Below are 15,352 nucleotides of genomic sequence, written 5' to 3' on the forward strand. Positions count from 1 at the left end.
GACTTAACAAGATCGTATATGCAAACTGTTTAGCCCAGAGTCTGGCACAAATGTCACTTCCTACTACAGGACAATAAAGTTATTGAGCACTCACCTCGAGCCTGGCAGTGGGGAGCTTTCCCATAGTTTCTCTCTTTTAATAACCAGCAGCCCTGGCAAGCGGTTCAGGACTCGGAAGTGCCGAGCCGTAGGGTAGGAGGTAAAGGGTGCAGTTCGGTGAAGCGAGCTCCCATAGGGCTGGTGTGCAGGGTTGCCAGAGGGAAAGGGCAGGGAGGGGGGAGGGAGGAGGTCCGCCACCCCGCGACGCCGGGGAGCGGGGCGCAGGCGCTGTGTGTGTCCATCCTCGGCAGGCAGCGTGAGCGCTGCCGCTCTGCTCTTCGCGTCGCGCTGTCGGTTGCAGCCCGTCGAGTCAGCTCCATGAGGACCAGGCATGTGAACTTGCTGACCGCGCTCGTCGCCGTCTTGCTCTTCAGTTTCTCCTGCTTCTGCATCTCCAGCATGACTCACAAGAGTAAGCGGCGGCTGGCTTCTCTCGCTTCCTTCTCGCCTCCCGGGCTTCGGGGCTCCGGGATGACTGGGGAGGCCGGGTCGGAGAGAAGGGGAGAGACGTACTAGGAGCTTTCAGATGTAGGGCACCCTCCCCCCCCCCCCCCACACCACGCCCTTGTCCGCCGGCGGTTAAACTGTAACGGGCGTCCCTGGTCCACCGGGTGGCCGTGACCCCTGCCGGGCGCGCGCGCCAACCAACGGTTGGTGTGCGCGGCTGCCCGGTCCTCTCTTGCGTCTGCGGGCTCCTTTTCTCTCAGAGGTTCAGGGGCCCCTTCTGTGCCCACCTTTCCCCACACTTCGTCGTTTTCTTCCCCAGCGTTTTCAGGGAAATGTGAAGGTCTGACTTAAGGAACTCCTCTTACACAGCCAGCAAATCTCTCCTCTTTCGTGTCCTACGTTATAGTTTTGAGCCACACTGGAAGGCTCCCTAAAGTATTTGTTTTGCGAAGCTGAAAAGGGATGAGATGACGGAGACGTGATCAACAATTTAGAGCGCTGGTTTAGCACCTGAACTTTCTCAAATGGACCGTGTGCGTTACCACTTTGAAACGCACCAAGGTTTTTAGTTTATTGCTGTCTGTAGGGTTGCCAATTTAGCAAATAAAAATAGAGGTTGAGGGTTTCCCTGGTGGCGCAGTGGTTGAGAGTCCGCCTGCCGATGCAGGGGACACGGGTTCGTGCCCCGGTCCGGGAAGATCCCACATGCCGCGGAGCGGCTGGGCCCGTGAGCCAAGGCCGCTGAGCCTGCGCATCCGGAGCCTGTGCTCCGCAACGGGAGAGGCCACAACAGTGAGAGGCCCGCGTACCGCAAAAAAAAAAAAAAAAAAAAAAAATAGAGGTTGACCAGTTAAATTTGAATTTCAGATGAACAGTGCATAAGTTTGAAGTATAAAAACCGCATGGGATATATTTATACTTAAAACATTATTGTTTATCTGAAATTCAAAGTTAACTAGGTTTCCTGTATTTTCTCTTTCAACTCTAGTCCGTAGTGAACATTTTAGCGTTCATATGGTTGAATTTTGAATTTAAGACGTAGGAGCCCTGCAAATATATTAACTCAGCCTTCCAAGATTATTCTTCGGTTGCTTTCGGTTAAATTTTCATTCTTCTTATTAAACATATTTATGTATGACTCAGGGTGCACAGAGTAATCTTGGTAGTACAATGGACTGTCAAGTTTAGAAGTGGCTTTAATCCTCTAATGTTTATGTCATCCCTCTCATTAATGTTAAAATTGTTTTAGTCCCTTACTAGTAAATTTTGTCATGTACACACAATATCAACATTTTACCCCATTTGTTTGAAAGATCAGAAATGTATATTAATTTATCTGATTTATACGACTAATCTTCAATCATTTATACACTTTTATTCGTCATTTTCTATAAAGAATATTATCCAAATGTGTTTTTATTTATTTTAGAACAATTAACAACGTGCACTCTTATAACAAAAAATAAACCGTTACTCGTAATTAGAAAGCAAAACGGTAACTTCTTCTTACAGTAATTTTGGAAGGCAATTTAGATTGGTAACCTCAGAAGGCATTTTAATAGTTTGTATTCTTATAATGAAACGGTAGACTTTGCGATACATACAGTCATTTTGATGTGTTTTTCAGTTATGACCAGGATAAAGAAGTTTGGTTCTTCCCAGTGTTTATATTCCCATCATTTGTATGTTCAAGTTCAGAAAATGAGATATTGTTCCTTAGAATACACTACTCTTAAAAGAGCAGATAAAACAGGTTTTTCATTTTCTATTTATGTGTTTCTATGGAAACTAGTTCTAAAATAATTAGGAAATCAAGTCTAGTACTGTAATGAGATGTTCTTACATCAACAAAACACAAATTTCATTTAGTTTCTAAAGTAGTGATTTTTTAAAATTTTTTAACATCTTTATTGGAGTATAATTGCTTTAAAATGGTGTGTTAGTTTCTGCTGTATAACAAAGTGAATCAGCTATACATATACATATATCCCCATATCTCTTCCCTCTTGCGTCTCCCTCCCTCCCACCCGCCCTATCGCACCCCTCTAGGTGGTCACAAAGCACCGAGCTGATCTCCCTGTGCTATGCGGCTGCTTCCCACTAGCTATCTATTTTTCATTTGGTAGTGTATATATGTCCATGCCACTTTCACTTCATCCCAGCTTACCCTTCCCCCTTCCCGTGTCCTCACGTCCATTCTCTACGTCTGCATCTTTATTCCCGTCCTGCCCCTACGTTCTTCAGAACCATTTTTCTTTTTAGATTCCATATACATGTATTAGCCTATGATATTTGTTTTTCTCTTTCTGACTTATGAAGTAGTGATTTTTATAAAACACCAAAATAATCCCAATGTTTAAAAAATTTGATCTTTAGTTATAATTCTTATCAATGAAAATTTGGGAATGTTTATTAGAAAGATAGCCACCACCTAGTGCTTTATTCTTTCCCTACTTTAAAATTAATTTTTATGTGTAGATAAATAATTTTTAATCTTTTAATTTCTTTTTGTAAGCTCAGTAGTATTAATAATTTGTTCAACAAATATGTAAGCTTCATGAGGTGAGGAATTTTTTCCCTGTTTTTGCCTGTTTGATTCACTACTGTGTCCTCAGAATCTTGAAAAATGTCTGACATATAATACGTATGCTAAATATTTGTTGAGTGAATGAATTTAAAAATTACCTATTCATGTTGTAGGAACTACACAAATAAATTTTTTTTAAACCCTTGCTTTCATGGGGCTTACATTCTGGTTAGGGGAAATGAACAACCACCATGAGTGATGTAATTGCTGTATGATGTCAGGTGTTGGCAGGGGCAGGAGAGAGAAAGTGTTATTTTAGATAGGGTTGTGAGAGAAGGATTCTCTGAGAAAGGCATATTCGAGTAGATTCCTGAATGAAGTGAGGAAGCATTCTATATGGATAGCTGCAGGAAGAGTTTTCCAGGCAACAAGAAAAGCAAGTGCAAAGGCCCTGTGGTGGGATCATCTTGATATGTTTGAGAAAAAGCCAGGAGGACAACACGAACAGGAAGGGAGTTGTAGGAGGATGAGATCATGGAGACCATAGTAAGTGTTATGACTTTCATTCTGAGTAAGATAGGAAGCCATCTAAACAAGTGTTGGTGAGGGTGTGGAGAAAAGGCAACTCTTGTGCACTATTGGTGGGAATGTAAGTTGGTGCAGCCACTATGGAAAACGGTATGGAGGGTCTTCAAAATATTGAGAACAGAACTACCATGTGACGCAGTAATTCCACTTCTGAGTACTTATCTGAAGGAAAGAAAAACGAGAACGTTACTCAATGCCTTTGCATAAATTGATAAAAACATCAATTCCTGAATTATGTGCTTATTAGAATACAGTTTTTATCTATTTATATATGTCCCTTATAATACGCTGCTTAGTTTGCCTTGTTCCTGGACTTTCCAAAATGCTGCTGACAGTCTTTATATGCCCTTCTAAATTCTCTTTGTCACGATCAAAACCAGAAATCTGTTACTTGTCCCAGATGCCCTGGCCGGCTGTGCTCTCATTACGTTTTGCCAGTGGGAGGCAATTGTGCCAGATTAGAGGGTGCAAAAAGGTAGTGTTATGCTGCTTTCGGTGGTTCTTCCACCAAACTACTAGCCCTCACCGGAGTGTCAGGTGTTCAGGCAGCAGCAGCAGGTCCGGTATTGTCAGTGGTGGCAGGTGTGGGAGGTAGCTAGCAGATGGCTAGGAGCCCCTGGGGTGGCTGCATCACCCAGGAAACATTCTCGGGGAAGAGAATCTGGAATTGCTTATTTGCCCTACTTGGGGTTAAACACAGTGATAACCTACCACACTGCCAGTGGGATACCTTCTGCGGGGGCGGGGGGGGGGGGATAGTGGAAGTCTCCAGCTGATAGGCATTGGCAGAAGTTCTCTCAGTTATCACCTGTTGTTGACTGGGATGAAGTACCTTCTGGAATCAAGGCCCTGGAGATCAAGTGGCTGCTGCTTTCACCAATAATGTGTGAATGATGACTTTAAGGATTATGGGTGCGATGGGTTTTATTACTATGCTGAAGAGCTTTATCTATCTGCCTTTTTTTGTCACTGTTACACTCTCCTTCTTGAAACATGTTCTTAGCTTAGCTCTCTTGGTTTCCTAGTTTTTTCTTTTTTTTTTTTTTTTTGCGGTACGCGGGCCTCTCACTGCCGTGACCTCTCCCGTTGCAGAGCACAGGCTCCGGACGCGCAGGCTCAGCGGCCATGGCTCACGGGCCCAGCCGCTCTGCGGCATGTGGGATCTTCCCGGACTGGGGCGCGAACCCGTGTCCCCTGCATCGGCAGGCGGACTCTCAACCACTGCGCCACCAGGGAAGCCCTCCTAGTTTTTTCTTGAGTTTGAAATATTGGAATTCCCCAGGGCTCACTCCTTGGAACTTTTCACTGTCTACACCCACTCCCAACGTGATCCCATCCAATCACATGGCTTTAAATACTAAATTCTGACCCCTCTCAAATTTATCTCTCTAGTTCTGACCCAGAGTGATATATTCAACCGCCTATTCAACTCTTTCACTGGGATGTCAATATTACTCTTAACAGAAATATTGATTCCTCACCCCCTAACCTGCCCCTCTCCTCTTCACCATTCCAGTACGTGGCAACTCCATTTCTCCATTGTATGCATTTCACATTATGCTGCAGAGCTTGCCTACGTACTACGTGTTTTTCTTTTGTATGTATAACATTTTTAAAAATTGAATTTGTACAGTGGGAATACAAAAGTAAGAAAACTGAAATGGTAGGAAGCATACAGTACTCAATTCAGTTGAGAATATAGAAACGATCAATTCCTTTTTCAAAAAAGTTTTAAAGACGAATACCTTTTTATACATATGTGTAACTGATTTATTGAAGCAGTTCAACTTGCTGGGCTGTAAATATGAACAACTTTTTATTTTTCCAATTATTGCCCATACGTGTCCTATCGGAACCCTTTTCTGATAACTGTAGACGTTCATAGAAATATTGAAGACTTACTCTAAGTAAGTATCTTTTGGTCACTTTTGGTTATTCACCAAGTCTTATTCCAGTTTTTAAATACCTATTCTGTTCTTCTAAAAAAATTTAATCTCATAGTTAATTAAAAGCTTTCTCGTCATTTCCCTACTGGACAGGGACAGACTAGACTTGTGGTTCTAGGAATGCAAAGGCAGGAGAAGAAAATGGTCTGTTTTCAGACATTTTTCCCCTTGTTTGGTGTAAAACTTCCTCAACCTTAGTGGCTTAAAAAATCACTTTGTTTAACTCTCACATTAGTAATCAAATTCAGAAAGGGCTCTGCTGGGCAGTTTGTGATCTGTGTGGTGTCAGCTGGGGTGCTCGGGGCTGGAGGAGCTCCCAAGAGGTCCCCCTTACCCGGGCATCTCTCTTATCTCCCACGCGGCGGCTCATCCTCTGAGGCCTCTCCAGGTGGTTTGGGCTTCTCACAGCATGGTCATCTTAGCAAAGGTGTGCTTTTTTTACAAGGCAACTACCTTTCGAAAGGCAGAAAGTGGAAGCTGCCAGGCCACTTAAGACTCCAGCCCAAACTGCTACTGCATTACTTCTGCTGTAGCCTACTGGTCACAGCAGTCACAGGGCTCACCCAGACACCGGGGAGTGGAGAAATTGACTTTCCCTCCAGACGAGGGAATAGCAGGGTCGTGTTGTAGAAGAGCATTTGCTATGGGAGATGCTGTTAAAGTCATCTTTGGAAAATCTGCTGCACCCCTCCTTGGTCCTTGGTCTATACCCCTATGGTACTGGGATGAGAAGGAGTTGGAGAGGCAGAGGTTTCCTTGTGTGATGGCAGCATGATGGTTTCAGTTTCTCTGGAAGATGCTTCTGTGTGGCAGACATCCAAGGCTGGGTCTTTCATGGCTGCTTCTGAGGGTCTATTGGGATCTCCCTACTTCCATTCCCTGCTACCTGAGCCTCTCCCCCACCCCGCCTCTGCCCTCAACACAGCCTCTTGTCGCTAGGATTCTCTTGCCTTGCAGGTGACCCTCTTCAGGTGACCTTCAGTGTTCACTCTAGCCACAGCAGACTCAGGTACCTTTGCCACTTCTAGCTGTGTGCCTTCGGGCTACTTCACAGATGTTCCCTCTTTGCTTAGCGATTTCCCTCCCTCTCTCCTGCCCCTTTTCATCTGCCATGATATATTTTTTTTAGCTGCATAAGTTATTTTAATTGTAAGTTCATAAAAGTCTACATTAAATGCATCATCTTACAAAATAATAACCTATGAGAGTATATAAAAAAATGACTGAGCCAACATTATTTGGTACTTTTGATACTTCCATTAACTTCAACTTAACTATTCCCTTTCCAAATATGAAATTTAAAATTGTCAAGCTATTTACAAAAAGATGTGTAATTTATTTCCAAAAAAAGATGTGTAATCTTTTACAGACATTTTGTTGGTCCAGCACTTCAGCAATTTTCAGGTAGAGATGCTCCCCAGCCATTGATGTAGCAGAGAGAGGGATCAATGTGGAGCACCCAGATTTTATGAGTGAATTTCTTGGGGTCTCTCTTTCTAATCTTGTTGGAAGGAAGGCACCCTTATCCCCAACCGAGTGAGAGAGTATATGTGTGCATATATTCATAGAAAGCCTTGTGGGAGTATGCCTGCAAAAGAGCGTGGAGCCTCTAAGTCAGCAGTGTCCAGGATCCAAGTGTGGGCTGTTCAAGACAATAATTGAAATGTCTTGTGGAATTTAAAATATGTAGAACAGGGGCTTCCCTGGTGGCGCAGTGGTTGAGAATCTGCCTGCCAATGCAGGGCACACGGGTTCGAGCCCTGGTCTGGGAGGATCCCACATGCCGCAGAGGAACTAGACCCGTGAGCCACAATTACTGAGCCTGCGCATCTGGAGCCTGTGCTCCGCAACAAGAGAGGCCACGATAGCGAGAGGCCCTGTGCACCGCGATGAAGAGTGGCTCCCGCTCGCCGCAGCTAGAGAAAGCCCTCGCACAGAAACGAAGACCCAACACAGCCAAAAATAAATAAACAAATGAATAAATTTATAAAAAATAAAATATGTAGAACAAAATGCATGACAACAATTACAAGATAAGGTAGGAGAGGGGATAAATGGAGTTAAGTGTACTCAACTTGTAGCACCATTGAGAAGTGAGGTTGTAAGAATTTGTATTAAGCTGTAATAAGTCAAGGATTCATGTTGAAATCTCTAGTCTAACTACTAAAATAATAGTCAAATAATGCATAATGATATCACTAATTATAGTAAATGCTCCAAAAAAGAAATTAAATTATTTCCTGACTGGATATAAAAACAAAACCCTGTTGGATGATGTTTACAAGAGACACACTTAAAATTTTTTAAAGACATAGAAATGTTGGAAGGAAAAGGATGGAAAAATATACCAGCAACCCAAACCAAAAGAAAGTTGGTATAGCTATATAAATATCAGCCAAGTAGACTCTAAGGCCAAGCACAGCATGTGTTGAACAAGCGTAGAAACACTTCATGAGCAATCAAGGAAATGCAAGTTAAAAACACAAGATACCATTTCATACCATTCAGATATTTTAACTTATGAAATCAGACATTTGGTGAGGATGTGGAGCTGTAGGAATGAACACACACTTCCCTTTGGGGGGATGTGAAGTATACATTCAATCACTTTCATGATGAAACCTATGCCTTTCCTATGTCCTAGCAACTTTCCTACTAGTCAGGGCTGAAATTGGTGTGCAGCCTTATCAATGGCTTATGGCCAGCTTCTCTTCTCACTGACGAATACCCATGCCTTATAGCTTGTTAAATATTTAAAATAACATCCCTACCACCATCTATATCCTAGGGAAACTTTTGAACATGTTTACTAGGGAACATGTACCAGAATATATTCTTGATAGCATTTAAAAACAATTTTTCAACAGTAGAAGAGTTAAAAATGTTGTTGTATATTCAGAAGAGTGGGACATTTTACAGTAATAATAATGAATGAACTAGAGCTTGACTTACTGATATGGATGAATTTCAAAACATAAATTGAGCAAAAGAAGCAAGTACAGGAAAATACATATATTATTTGTTAATGTCTAAACACCAAATGTGCATCAGCTTGCAAAAGTGGTAAAAACCTTAAAGAAACGCAACAATTAATACAAAACTCAAAACGGGAGGAAGGGGAATTTGATCTTGGAAGGAAACAGCATATCTAAGGCTAAGGTAGTAGTGGGTTCATGGATGTTCGATTTATTATTGTTTTTCAAACTTTTACATACTTAAAAAAAAATTAATAAACAGAAACCTCAATCAAACAGAAGTGACCAGAAGGGGGAGCTCTCATGCCCTGAGATGCTGGCAGAGCCCAACAGGAAAAAGAAAGACTCCTCTTCTTTAATGTCAAGGACTCAGCCAATGAAAAGTCATGGACTCTTTGTTTAGCCCTCCCAACTTCCTTTTCCCCTCTGTAAAAGAGAGCTCCTTCCTTTGCTGTGTAGTGACTTGCAGTCACTTGCCATGGTTATGGGCTCCGAATTACAGTTCTCTGCTGATACCAAATAAACTTTTTTTTTTTTTTTTTTTTTTTTGTGGAGAAATAACTGACAGTCTATTTGTTTTAGGTCATCAATAGTCTTTGTAATGTTGAAATATTTCACCATAAAACTAAGGAGTAAAGGAACCACTCATAGGGAGTTTAAAGGGCATGGTACATAGTGTAATTTGATTATTGCAAAGCATACGTGGAGGGGTATAATCTGAAATGTACTTACCTTTTTAGCTTCATCTCCTACCAACTGCTTCAAATATTCTTTCTTTGGAACCACACTGGGTATAAAAATAAGTGAATAATAAGTTTAAAGTGGGCCAGTACTTAAACGCAATGCTTTTTCCCCTTCTTTCTACCCCTGAGTGAATCACTTGCTTTCCCCTCACTACGCCATACTAGTTTATACTTATGCATTTATGTTGTAGTTTTCTTAGTCAGGAATACCCTTCCCTGCCCTCTGCTGTATGCAAAATTCTATACCTTCTTCAAGTTTTCAAATATTCCCTCTTCTCTGAAACCTTTCCCACTTCCCTCCCCGACACTTCAATCTTCCTTAAGAATTAATCATTCAAAAAAAAAATCATTCCTGCCTCCCTTTGCCTGTGGCACTTAAGGATAATTCCATTTTAACAATTATTTTATAATTAGTTGTTTTTTTAACTGATTTTTTAACATAAATTTATTTATTTATTTTTGGCAGCGTTGGGCCTTCGTTGCTGTACACGGGCTTTCTCTAGATGTGGCGAGTGGGGGCTGCTCTTCGTTGGGGTGCACAGTCTTCTCATTGCGGTGGCTTCTCCTGTTGTGGAGCATGGGCTCTGGGCGTGTGGGCTCAGTAGTTGTGGCACGCGGGCTCTAGAGCACAGGCTCAATAGCTGTGGCGCATGGGCTTAGTTGCTCGGCAGCATGTGGGATCTTCCCAGACCAGGGCTGGAACCCATGTCCCCTGCAAGGGCAGGCGGATTCTTAACCACTGCGCCACCAGGGAAACCCCTAGTTGTTTAAATATATGCTCCTTTCCCTTATACCTTGCATCCTGATTGTCAGTTATTTAGAGCAGGAATCTGGCTTTATCTGTGTTTGTTTACCTATCACACAGCACAGTGAGTGACACATGGTAAGTATTAAATGTAAGAAAGTATGACTATCTCAGCTTGCTTATCATTACCAGAGGTGTTTAGTGAATGAAATAAGGTGGAAAAGTCAGGTCGTGGCCATATTGTATCGGATCTCCTATATTAAGGCAAGCGTTTAGACTTTATTCGCTGAGCATCCCGGGAATCATTTAAAGTCTTTGAGCAGTGTTTCCAGAAGATTAAACATAGATTGGAGGTGAGGGACTATTTAAGAGACAATTATAACAGTGCATCTAGAGGCAATAAAGACTTGAACTATAGTAAAGTCAATGCTGAGAAAGATAAAACAATTAAAAGGGTCTATGATGGTGCTTCTCAAATTTTAACATGCACACCAATCACCTGTGAATCTTATTAAAGTACAGATTCTGACTCAGTAGGTCTGGGGTGAGTCCTGGGACCCTGCGTTTCTAATAAGATCATAGCTGGTGCTGTAGACCCATGCTGTCCAATATGGTAGCCTTTAGCCAGGTGGCTGTCAAGCACTTGAAATGTAGTTAGCGCAACTGAGGAACTGAATATTTTAAGTAATTTAAATTTAAATTTAAAAACGGAAACAGTGCAAAATATTTCTCCATTAAGCAAAATTTTGTTGTTTTGGTGAGACTGCATTTAAAAGAAACCATGTAGTACATTTATTACGTTAACATTTAACATATCTATATCATACACTGTCACGAAATAGTAAGCCTCCCTGCCCACCACAATGACGTCTCATCAGAACATCTACAACTCTATGAAAGGCCTGGGGTACTAACTGGACGCTGCTCAAATGTGATTTAGTCAAAATTCAGGACCTAGTTATGTGCATTAGAAAGCAGAACCTCACAGTTTGCAGAGGGCAGGCGCTCTGCGGGAGGGAAAAGTCTTCGGACGGATAACGATAAGGATAAGGTGGAATTCCAGGCCAGCTCCGGAGTCGGATCCACGGAACGATTGGCCGGCTGCGGCGGCGCGGCGAGTGGTCGGGAGGGTGCGCCCGACTGCGCCTGCCTCGCCCAGCGGCGCCGCTCTGCGGCCGTTGAAGCCCCTCGGTGCAGGTGCGCGCGGCACTCGCCTCGGGCCGCCGGCTTTTCCCCGCCCACGGCCGCACGCGCATGCGCAGTTACCAGTCGCTGCTGGGCGGCCGCCGGCGGGATTGCTCTAGGGAGACGCGGGGACCAAGTGGCAGCGACTCGGACATCTGAGCTGCCACTGCCGAAAACGGGCCCGCAAGGCAGGTGCGTGGGCACTAAGCCACTTTCCCGCGTCCCTTTGCCAACGGGCTGGGGTGAGGAGTCCGAGTCCTGGCTTCTTCCCTCAGAGCGGGGGTTCCTGGGCCGCACCCCTTTCTTTGGCGAGCCGCCAGAAGGAACCGGTAGGGGCCAGTGAGGGGGTGGGTGTTGAGTTCGGGGATGGGGATGCAGCCAGCGAGGTTTTTGGGCGGGCTCTCCTGGCCTCGGGAGTGGGAAGGCCGGCCCGGTCGGCGGGCGTTGAGGCCACCTCCGCGTCCGTTGGGTCCTCCGGAACTGCTGTGTCCGGAGGGGGGTGCTGGCGCGGGGAAGGCCAGGTGTCCCCCTCAGCCTGGCCTGTCCTCGTCGGTTAAGGGGCCCCAGGGAGCCGAGTCCGTTATTCCAGCTGTTGCCATTTCAGCCCCGTTCCACGCTCGATCCCCGCTGCGCGCTCCCGAGGGATGGAGAAGGGGCCCGGTAGCCTCTCGGCGCCGCTCACTCCGCCGGCTACTTCTCACAAAAACGCGAACCAAACCAAAATAGGCTCAGCTTACGCCCTCCCCGCCTCTGTAAAGGCGAAGGGACCTAACCCTCACAGAGGTGTGTCCTGTGACTCGCGGCCGCTCCCTCGGGGCGATGCCTGGAGCCCGGTGCGCGCGGATAGGGAGGGCCCTAGAGGGTTGTGTTGAATCCCACGAAGCCCTGAGGACTCGAGACTCATTATCGCCGAAAGCCTGTTTACGATATCAGATACTTGAGCTGATTTTATTTATAGCATCTGCCTGAGAGACAAAGAGAATGGAATCTAAAAAAAAAAAAAAAAATGGTCATGAAGAACCTAGGGGCAAGATGGGAGTAAAGATGCAGACCTACTAGAGAATGGACCTGAGGACACAGGGAGGGGGAAGGATAAGCTGGGACGAAGTGGCATGGACATATATACACTACCAAATGGAAAACAGATAGCTCGTGGGAAGCAGCCGCATAGCACAGGGAGATCAGCTCGGTGCTTTGTGACCGCCTGGAGAGGTGGGATAGGGAGGGTGGGAGGGAGGGAGACGCAAGAGGGAAGAGATATGAGGGTATATGTATATGTATAACTGATTCACTTTGTTATAAAGCAGAAACTAACACCATTGTAAAGCAATTATACTCCAATAAAAATGTTTTAAAAAATCACTGTAGAATTAAAAAAAAAAAAAGCAAATGGCAACAAAGCTCAGAAGGGAGAAAGTAAATCGAATGGCCATGGGAAGACCTCTCTAATTAGAAGAGAGTTATTTTATACTGAAGCTTTTTGATGCATAAAAGCCATCAAAACCCTGATCTAGCCTTCTGAATTTGCTGGCTTTAAAATTTTTACGTCACTCTAGGTCTTTTAATCACTCTTGGTAGCCCTCCTTTTGGTAGTTGTTTGACTTCTTTTCAGTTTTGTCTTTATATCTAATTGGTTTGATCTTCCAGTCACGTTTAGACCTTATCTCTAAATCCTTCTGAAGATAGCCTTTATCTAGTTAATAAAGTTAATTATTGTGTGTGAATGATGCATGTTAATGGATCCGTAGAAGCTGAACAGTGCTATAAATTGACCTTATTGCTTGTTTTCAGTACCTAATAAGTTTTAGTGCTCTTAACTACAAAGCTACAATGGAACTTTAGATCATCCAGGTTAACCCTTAAACTTGACAAATGAAAAAAAAGGTTTAGAACAGTTTGAAGCCCTTCCCTTTTTAATAACAGAACAGTACACTTGGTGCCATGGTGCCAAGCTCAGTGTACTTTCTATTATATTATTTTGTAGTTGAGCTCCTGAAGCTGCATGACAACTAAAACTTTAAATAGTGATTTTTCAAACACTACTTTTGAGCCATAGTGGTGTTGGTGAGTCCTCAGTCAGCCATTAAAACCGAATAGCAGAAAGGCATTTCAGTTATAAGAAATAGTATATAGAAAGCATGAATGTGTTAATAGGTGAGTGTTAAGAGTAAGAAATGAGTCTTAAAAGGGCAGAATTTATACTGAGAACTACAGACAACTATTGAACATTTTTATAAATAGGTAATAAATTAAGACTTGTTCTTTTTTAGAAAGTTCATGCTGGAGAGAAGGTGGCAGATAGATTGATTGATTGGGAAGGCTGGAAGTGAAGAAGCAAAGTCAAAGTTTACTGATCCTTTTTAGAAACCATGGATTCCCAAATTAAGGCTGTGGCATGGATGTAGAAAGATACATTCAAGAAATATCCAAATGCACTTAGTTACCAATGATACAGGATATCAATGAGAAAGAATAGTCTTAAGATAGTGGCAAAGCAACTTGGCTAATTTGGTTGACTGGAGGTGAAGTTAATGGGAGAAGGGAATTGAGGAGATAGAGAACAGGTTTGGGAGGAAAGACCAGCCTCAAATTAATGGAGGCTTTGGTACATCCTTGAAGATGGATAGTGATTTGAAACTAAAGAGTGGCCTCTGTGCTGTGGAGATAACATTTGGGAGTTTTTAGCTAGCTTTTATAGGTAGAAGTCAAGAGTATATGAAATGTAAGGAGAAAATCTGGGGACAGAACCCTAACGAACAGCAACATTTACAGGAGATTAGAGAAAGAGCCCGTGAAGGTGGCAGAGCAAATGAAGAGATCTTCAAGAATCAGGAATAGTATCATAGAAGCCACGGGAGGAGAGGGCTTCAAGGAGGCAGTAGCAAGGTCAAGAGAGAGCAGTAGGCAATAGGACTGAAAAATGCTATTGCATTTACCAGCTGTTTCAAAGAAGCTAGAATCAAGTACAAGAATGATAAAAGTATTAGTTTTTCATTGTTGCCATACCAAACTTAGCAGCTAAATGCAGCACAAATTTATTTTCTCACAGTTCTATAGGTCAGAAGTCTGACACAGGTCTCACCGAGCTAACATCAAGGTGTGGGCAAGGCATCATTCCTTACTAGAAGCTCTGGAGAGATTCCGCTTCCTTGCTCATTCAGGTTGGTTGGAGAATTTACTTCCTTTTGGTTGTAGGACTGAGGTTCCTGTTTCCTTGTTGACTGTCAGCTGAGAGTTGTTTTCAGTTTCTAGAGACCACCTACATTCCTTGGCTCATGCCCCCCTTTCCTCCATCTTCAAGATCTCTATGGTGGGCGGAGTCCCTCTCACTCTTCAAATCTCTTTTGCCCTCTTTCACTGACTTCCTCTTCCACTTTTAAGGGCCCATGTGATTATGTTGGGCCCACTTGCATAATACAGAATACTGTCCCTATTTTAGGGTCAGCTAATTTAACAACCTTAATTCCATCTAAAAAGCCCCCTTTGCTATGTGAGGTCACGCTCACAGGATGAATAGGGTGTGGACATCTTTGGGGGGTCATTGTTGTGGCTACCATAGGAAGTTAAAAGTACTAACAGTTCATGGATACATTCTTTCTAGATGCTTTTGTTAAGGAAAGGTGATACCTAGAAACATTTACATTATGTAGCATGTGATAATTATAGTCGATAGTAAGCCTTACTGTTTATCCTTGAGTTTTGTAACTAAGAAATGCAAGTATCTTCTTAAATACTCTGAAATTTCTGTGAACACTATAAAATTTTAAAGTCTCATAGGAGTATAAGGTAATACAATGAAGTTGTTAGTTTTTATATTTTTATGTAGCCTTAAGCTGCTTTAAAATCTTTGCTGGAAAGATTTTAAACGCATTTAACCAGCTAACTAGATATATGTGCATAAAATATAATTTGGATACACATCAAAATATGGCTTTTAAAATATAAAGCCCACAGAAACTGGAATGGATGTCTAAAGGATGGAACATACTAACAAAATATTTAACCTTGTATTTTATAGGCCTAGAACCTCACTGCCATTTAGTGAGTTAAATTGTTAAACCTTCTAACCTTAGAGCCTTAATGAAAGGAATGTAGAG

General features: G+C 43.0%; 1 protein-coding gene across 5 annotated transcripts in view; it reads left to right on the forward strand.

The window, feature by feature from the left end:
* Nucleotides 1-369: 369 nt before the first annotated feature.
* CLGN (calmegin) overlaps nucleotides 370-15,352 on the forward strand; it is a 55,887-nt gene continuing 40,904 nt past the window's right edge. For 3 of the 5 annotated variants that reach the window (XM_060299739.1, XM_030845128.2, XM_060299742.1), the window contains exons 1-2: nucleotides 11,339-11,447; nucleotides 14,305-14,416. The gene's annotated coding sequence lies outside the window, so the exon portion shown is untranslated. Of the gene's footprint in view, nucleotides 512-11,335; nucleotides 11,448-14,304; nucleotides 14,417-15,352 lie in introns of those variants that run through there. The other 2 variants (XM_060299741.1, XM_060299740.1) reach the window with 2 other exon arrangements.

This window comes from Globicephala melas, chromosome 5 (genome assembly GCF_963455315.2).
Source record: "Globicephala melas chromosome 5, mGloMel1.2, whole genome shotgun sequence".
Taxonomy (NCBI): Eukaryota; Metazoa; Chordata; class Mammalia; order Artiodactyla; family Delphinidae; genus Globicephala; species Globicephala melas.